The sequence below is a fragment of the Astatotilapia calliptera genome, chromosome 3, assembly GCF_900246225.1.
Source record: "Astatotilapia calliptera chromosome 3, fAstCal1.2, whole genome shotgun sequence".
In the NCBI taxonomy this organism is placed as follows: Eukaryota; Metazoa; Chordata; class Actinopteri; order Cichliformes; family Cichlidae; genus Astatotilapia; species Astatotilapia calliptera.
The window spans coordinates 15,312,314-15,319,183 of NC_039304.1; the positions used below are offsets into that span (position 1 = coordinate 15,312,314).

General features: G+C 42.7%; 1 long non-coding RNA gene across 1 annotated transcript; it reads right to left on the reverse strand.

Moving 5' to 3' along the window:
- Positions 1 to 1,380: 1,380 nt before the first annotated feature.
- On the reverse strand, positions 1,381 to 6,516 carry LOC113018683 (uncharacterized). The gene is made up of 3 exons (XR_003271842.1): positions 6,439 to 6,516; positions 6,100 to 6,159; positions 1,381 to 1,496 (listed from the first exon to the last, which is right to left on the reverse strand). It is a non-coding gene; the product is annotated as an uncharacterized LOC113018683 (long non-coding RNA).
- Positions 6,517 to 6,870: the final 354 nt, after the last annotated feature.

The following is a 6,870-nucleotide window of genomic DNA, read 5'->3' on the forward strand; positions in this document are numbered from 1 at the left end:
AGTGGCTGCCGTCGTTGTTGTTGTGGCTGCCGTTGTTGTTGTAGTGTCTGGGGCTGTGGTGGTGGTGGTGGCAGCCGTCGTTGTTGTAGTGGCTGGGGCTGTGGTGGTGGTGGCAGCCGTCGTTGTTGTAGTGGCTGGGGCTGTGGTGGTAGTTGTTGTTGTAGTGGCTGGGGCTGTGGTGGTGGTGGCTGGCGTGGTGGTGGTGGCACCTGTCGTTGTTGTAGTGTCTGGGGATGTGGTGGTTGTTGCTGCCGTAGTTGTTGTTGTGTCTGGGGACGGGGTTGTTGTGGCTGCCGTTGTTGTTGTAGTGGCTGGGGCTGTGGTGGTTGTGGCTGCTGTAGTGGTGGTGGCACCCATCGTTGTTGTAGTGTCTGGGGATGTGGTGGTTGTTGCTGCCGTAGTTGTTGTTGTGTCTGGGGACGGGGTTGTTGTGGCTGCCGTTGTTGTTGTAGTGGCTGGGGCTGTGGTGGTTGTGGCTGCTGAAGTGGTGGTGGCACCCATCGTTGTTGTAGTGTCTGGGGATGTGGTGGTTGTTGCTGCCGTCGTTGTTGTTGTGTCTGGGGCTGTAGTTGTTGTGGCTGCCGTCGTTGTTGTAGTGGCTTGGCCTGTGGTGGTTGTGGCTGGGCCTGTGGTGGTGGTGGCTGGCGTGGTGGTAGTGGCTGCCGTCGTTGTTGTAGTGTCTGGGGATGTGGTGGTTGTTGCTGCCGTAGTTGTTGTAGTGTCTGGGGCTGTGGTGGTTGTGGCTGCAGTGGTTGTTGTGGCATCTGTCGCTGTTGTAGTGGGTGGGGCTGTGGTGGTTGTGGGTGCCACTGTTGTTGTAGTTTCAGGGGCTGTGGTGGTAGTGGTTGCAGTGGTGGTGGTGGCAGCCATCGTTGTTGTAGTGTCTGGGGCTGTGGTGGTTGTGGCTGCAGTGGTGGTGGTGGCAGCCATCGTTGTTGTAGTGTCTGGGGCTGTGGTGGTTGTGGCATCCGTCGTTGTTGTAGTGGCTGGGGCTGTGTTGGTTGTGGCTGCAGTGGTGGTGGTGGTACCCATCGTTGTTGTAGTGGCTGGGGCTGTGGTGGTTGTGGCGTCCGTCGCTGTTGTAGTGGGTGGGGCTGTGGTGGTTGTTGCTGCCATTGTTGTTGTAGTTTCTGGGGCTTTGGTGGTAGTGGCTGCAGTGGTGGTGGTGGCAGCCATCGTTGTTGTAGTGGGTGGGGCTGTGGTGGTTGTGGCTGCAGTGGTGGTTGTGGCATCCGTCGCTGTTGTAGTGTCTGGGGCTTTGGTGGTTGTGGCTGCCATCGTTGTTGTAGTTTCTGGGGCTGTGGTGGTGGTGGCTGCAGTGGTGGTGGTGGCAGCCATCGTTGTTGTAGTGTCTGGGGCTGTGGTGGTTGTGGCTGCAGTGGTGGTGGTGGCAGCCATCGTTGTTGTAGTGTCTGGGGCTGTGGTGGTTGTGGCATCCATCGCTGTGTTAGTGGTTGGGGCTGTGGTGGTTGTGGCATCCGTCTCTGTGGCTGGGCCTGTGGTTGTAGTGACGGCATTTACATGTAGTCATACAAATGTAAATTAACCTATTCTGAGTCACCATTCCCAAATCAGTCCGTAATATGTTTATGTCTTCCCAATTCAAATATCATGTCATGAATTCATTGCAACAGTTAACACAAGAAGTTTTAGTAATTCTTGTGTTTCATATAAATTGCCCACTCAAGTAATCTATGATACCCTGTAGAGCTAAATAATTTTTACAGTAGAACCAAGACTGCTGTCAAAGATGAGTGAATGCTGACCCAAAGCCAGCAGCCATCCCCTGTGCTTCAACACGTAACAACAGCAGCCATGCGCATTCATGCTACAGCCTTCATATTTCCCTCCCATGTTTTTTCAGTAGAATTACTGTGGTAATTGTTTTGAAGTCTCTTTGTGTTGCTTTTTTGTTTTGTTTTATCATATTGGTTTTGTGTTTATACATAAAAGATAAGAGATCATACGTGTTCTCATTAGGATAAGGATTTGGTTGTTTTTTTTTTTTTTTTTTTTAAATGACATCAGAAACAGCAGTATGCGACATTACGTGATGGCAGAGCTTCAGTTCATCCTTTGTCATTTTTTTTTTTTTTTTTTTAATAAATAGGACAGGGGGAATGAATGAGGGGGAGAAGAGACGGTGAGAAGGGGGGGGAAGAGAGACAAAAAAAAACAAAACTCCTGGGTCACCTGTATGGAGAAAAAAAAACAAACAAACAAACAAACAAAAACAAACAGAGGAGACAGCAAACAACAAAGAGCAACATAATAATAGAGAAAACAAAGCACCATCACAATAAACTAGCTAGTCATAGATATCAGTATTTACTAAGTAATAAACGATATTGTGCAGCACGCAAGATAGACAGCGCACAGTGTGCTTTGAGGCAGCAGCCAAGAAAGCTTTAGTCCGCGTCTGTGAATACCCATGTGTGCATACCTGTGTGGATCAGCATGCTTGCATTCCAAAGGTTTCTCCATGTAATGATCTGCTAGGGAGTGTGGGGGGGCCACAGCCCCGTCCTCCAGGGTGTGAAGGAGGTATGGAGGAGATCAAAACTCCAGACATCCAGAGGCCCCCAGAACACAAGAGACCATGGAAGACCAACAGAGGGGCAGCCGCGCCACTGTCCCAGTAAGAGCTGAGGAGAGTCCCAGATGAGGGCTCGCCCAGCAGCCGCGGAGCAGAAGTCAGGGGGAGTTGCAGTGACGCGCCCGTGAGCTCCGCCGGCCCCCAGCTGCGTCTGAGTGACCGAGCCCTAGGCTGAGAGGCCGGGGGCACCCCACCTCCAAAGGGGCCCGAGCGAGCCCCAGGCCCCGACAAGCGGCCGCCAAGGAGTGAGCCGGTGTGTACCCGGACGCCCACCCCCAGACACAAAGAACCACCAACACACCGACACCTGAGGGAGTCCGCCACCGGCAGGGGAAGTGGTGGTGGGTGGAGATAGGCCTCCAAACCTTGGAGGGCCTGAGGTGTCCCCAGAGAGGTGGCGTCTGATACCCAACCTGACATATAGACACAGACATACAGGCACACACAGACACAAACATCCATTCCCACCCTCATGCTCTCATATGCACTCACTCCACACTCAACCAAGGATTTGGTTGTTGTGTGGGAACATCGCCTATAGTTTTATATTGTTAAATGTTATATTACAACGTGTTTTAAGTCATTTTACAGAGAAACGCAAAAAGTACTGTCAAGAGTAGTGCAATAAATACTTCCTCCTTGGAGTAATTAAGTTACATACTGCATTAAATACATTACATAATACTTTTTAGTACTTAATATATCAAGTATGCTTTTAAGTAAAATGTTCTGTGTAATATATGTAATGCATTACTCTTTTTTTCAGTAATTACGCAACACCGATACGGGCGGGAATTGATAAGAATTTTGCAATTATGATTCTATTATTATTATCACTTATCGATTCCTTATTCATTCCCTTTGGCTCCACTTCACGATCTGCAGACCATGTGGAGTGGAGAATAGTGTACCCAAACGCAGACAAAACGAAGCGTGGAAACAAACTTCATTTAACCTAGCCTAACCCAAACTGAAAAAGAGCTGTTTTATTTGATGCTGAGCAAACCAATAACAAACAGTAAATGTCAACTCTACTGAGGCAGCATGGAGCGGAGAGAATGTGGACTCAAATGCAGTTGATATCATATGGTTTCTCATCTACTAAAGAATCAAGAGGCGGTTTTTGCTGCTTTAGACAAACTAAGGCACAAGCTACTCATTTTAACTCCATTAGAGCTGATAAAACTCCAAAAGCTGGTGGCTATCCTTGACCCATGCAGATATTTTTTAACTTATTGGTACTGTTTCTCCAAAAAGCTCTGTAGTTGACAATTATTGCGTAGATTAATAATTACTTTCTTGAACTGTCTACTACAGGTTTGTGACTGAGCTTCTTGGAGGTGAGACATGTGTCTCATGTTCAGTGGTTCTACCTGCTTTCTGCCACCTGCATCACACCATCGAGGTCTCCTTTGATGACTTAAACTACATGGTGAAATTTAAGACTGCCCTCACAAAGGACCTGTCCCAATGTGTAGCTACACTCAACCATCAGTGGCTCAAGATAGCTACTGTCCTTGACCCATGCTTTAAAGATTTAAAGTGACTTGCAAGGGGAAGAGGTTTGGACCAGCCTTGAGGCCCTGCTGCAGGAAACGTGTAAAGATGCCACCACAAAGGAGCCAGCAAAGGCAAAGAGCCTCCTCCTCTCTTCATTGTCTTCAGACTCTTATTCAGATGAGGAAGCCCTGTGTAACAGGGCCCTGAGTTTGTGCAGAACAGAATCCACCATTAGCAAGAAAGACTGCCCGCTGCAGTGGTGGTCCAGTCGAGCATGGACCCACCCACAGCTGTCTGTCCTGGCCCACAAGTATTTGATTAGTCCTGCCTCTTCTGTCCCATGTGAGAGACTGTTCTCACTTGCAGGTCACATAGTAACAAAAAAGAGAGCTGCCTTGAGAAAATGCGAACAGACTAGTTTGTCTAAGTAACTGGCTGAAATAGATGGACAGTAAATAAGCATGGACGTACTGTGAGTCCAATGGGTTTGCTATATTTTGCACTAAAATGTTTGATGAGCACACTGTTTTAGCCTAATGTACAAAATAATTTTGGCTAAGGTTATTCAGAGTTTAAAGGTGAAGCTGTTCAAATACCCTTTTATGTTTCTGGCTTATTTTGTTTAAAAAGAAAAACTGCACTTTATGTTGACAGTTTTCATTATTATTTAAAGACAATACCATTTTGAAAACGTACTTAAACTACTTAAAATAGCACTTTATTTTTAAGTCTGCCCAATTTTGGCCAGGGATATTATTTTTGTTTCTCTGTTTTGCAGTTTAAATATTTTTCCCCCAAAATTAAAAGAGCTTGAGTTTACAATATTCATGTCCATGTCTTGATTCTTTCGCCCACTAAATCCCTTTTAAATAAAAAAAAAAAAACATTTGCGCTTTGGGGCAAATTTTCTTGTGCGATTAAATGCGATTAATCATGGTTAATTAATTACAATAACTTCTATAAAGTAGAGTAAGATAAATATGGTACCCTAAATATTATTATTTACTCTCTGACAACATCATAATGTGAAGTCTGGTTAAACTTTCAAGGGTCATATCACATTGTGGCATAGATAGCTGGCCAAAATTCATTACTGCATGAAAGGTCTCACTTCTATCCACATTTTCATGGAAAGCAACCTTTACCTATTATTCCTTCTGTAACACTCTAAAATAATCTCTTAATATAATTATTTTTACACTGAATTATATTGTTTCTTAAAATTGTAAAATAATAATAAGAAATTAGTTAATTGATTACAGTAATTAACAGAGCCGAAATGGATTTTCTCGGCCTTGAAAATGTTACAAGGTTTTATTTTATAGCTTAATGTTATGAGGGCTCAAAAACATTGGACAAAAATAGGAAATTTCAGCTTAGTAATTACATTTTAAGTTGTGGTAACTCCAAATACTTTAAAAGTATGAAGGCAATATTTTGTACTGCTTCATTGAATATGATAAGGCTGTATCAAAGCTGATTATGAGGGGGCTTAGTGGGAACCTTTTAACCTTTTTCAGAAATTAGTGATTTTAAATGGAATGATCCATGTGTGCTGTGTTACTGCATACTGCATACTGAGTATGAGGGACACCACTCAAGAGAGAGAAGCTTTCTCTCTTGACTCTCACAGACAAGAGCGAAAGAGACAGACAGAGAAACTACACTGTTTTTTTTTTAAAGCAAAACTTTCAACAAGTATGCAAAATGTCCTCATCTCATCTATACCACACTCAAAGTTGTTACTAAACCCACTTTTTGTAGAATTTTTTTTTTTTTAAATGTAGAAATTTGGCTTCATCTTGCATCACTAAGTACAATTCACCTAGATTGTACACATTGAACTCAAGGTAATAAGTGCCTAACCATTAAAGTATTATAACAATCAGTGTTCTTACAGTCTACATATTGTCTGTAGCAATTATTTATGAGGGTATATATAGCTATGCTAAAGCAGTTCATTTATTTTGTATCAACAGTAAGTTTAGCATCACTTAACTTACCTATAAGAAGCAACAAAATTGATATCATCAGTCCAACGGCCATTGTTTAATCAGTTAAATCTGTAAAAGAAACATATGTCAAGGTTATGCGCACAGATAAATAAACAAATAAAAAAAAAACGAGTTAAAAACTCAGGATAACAGAATTTTACAAAAATACAAAAGGTTTTGATCATTAACTGTACTCATCATAACACTTCTCAATAAAAAAAAAACAGTGTATGACAATTTTAAAATAACATATGTAAAATAATTCATTAGGATTAGTTTAACAACTTAGTGAAAAAATGAAAAGTCATTTTCACAGTATATGAAATCTATTTTGTATATTGTACTTACCAAAACTGAGATCAGATGAAAATGTATTAATTCTCTTTTTTTTTTTTTTTTTTATCTCCTGTAGATATTCACCTCTTTGCTCTGTTAAACCTTATGTTCACACCTCTTGTGACCTTATATATTTCAGAAGAGTGAGGGCTAATGACGTATGTGAGAGATGATAGAAGAGATGAAAAACGTCACATCACAGGATTCACAAGTTTGTCAAGTGATCAACCTGAAAGTTTCTTGGCTCAGGATCACAGCCTCTCCCTTCTTTTTGTTAGTAACCTCAGTTACTCATGGACATAGAGGCAGACAAACAAATAATGAAATCCAGTAGAGCGAAAAGCAGTTGGAAGAAATGTAACATAATCAAAGTAAGCAGACATCTTTGTTTATTATAGAGTATGAGTTTTCAAAATGTTTTCACTGTACCTTGTAATACGAAAC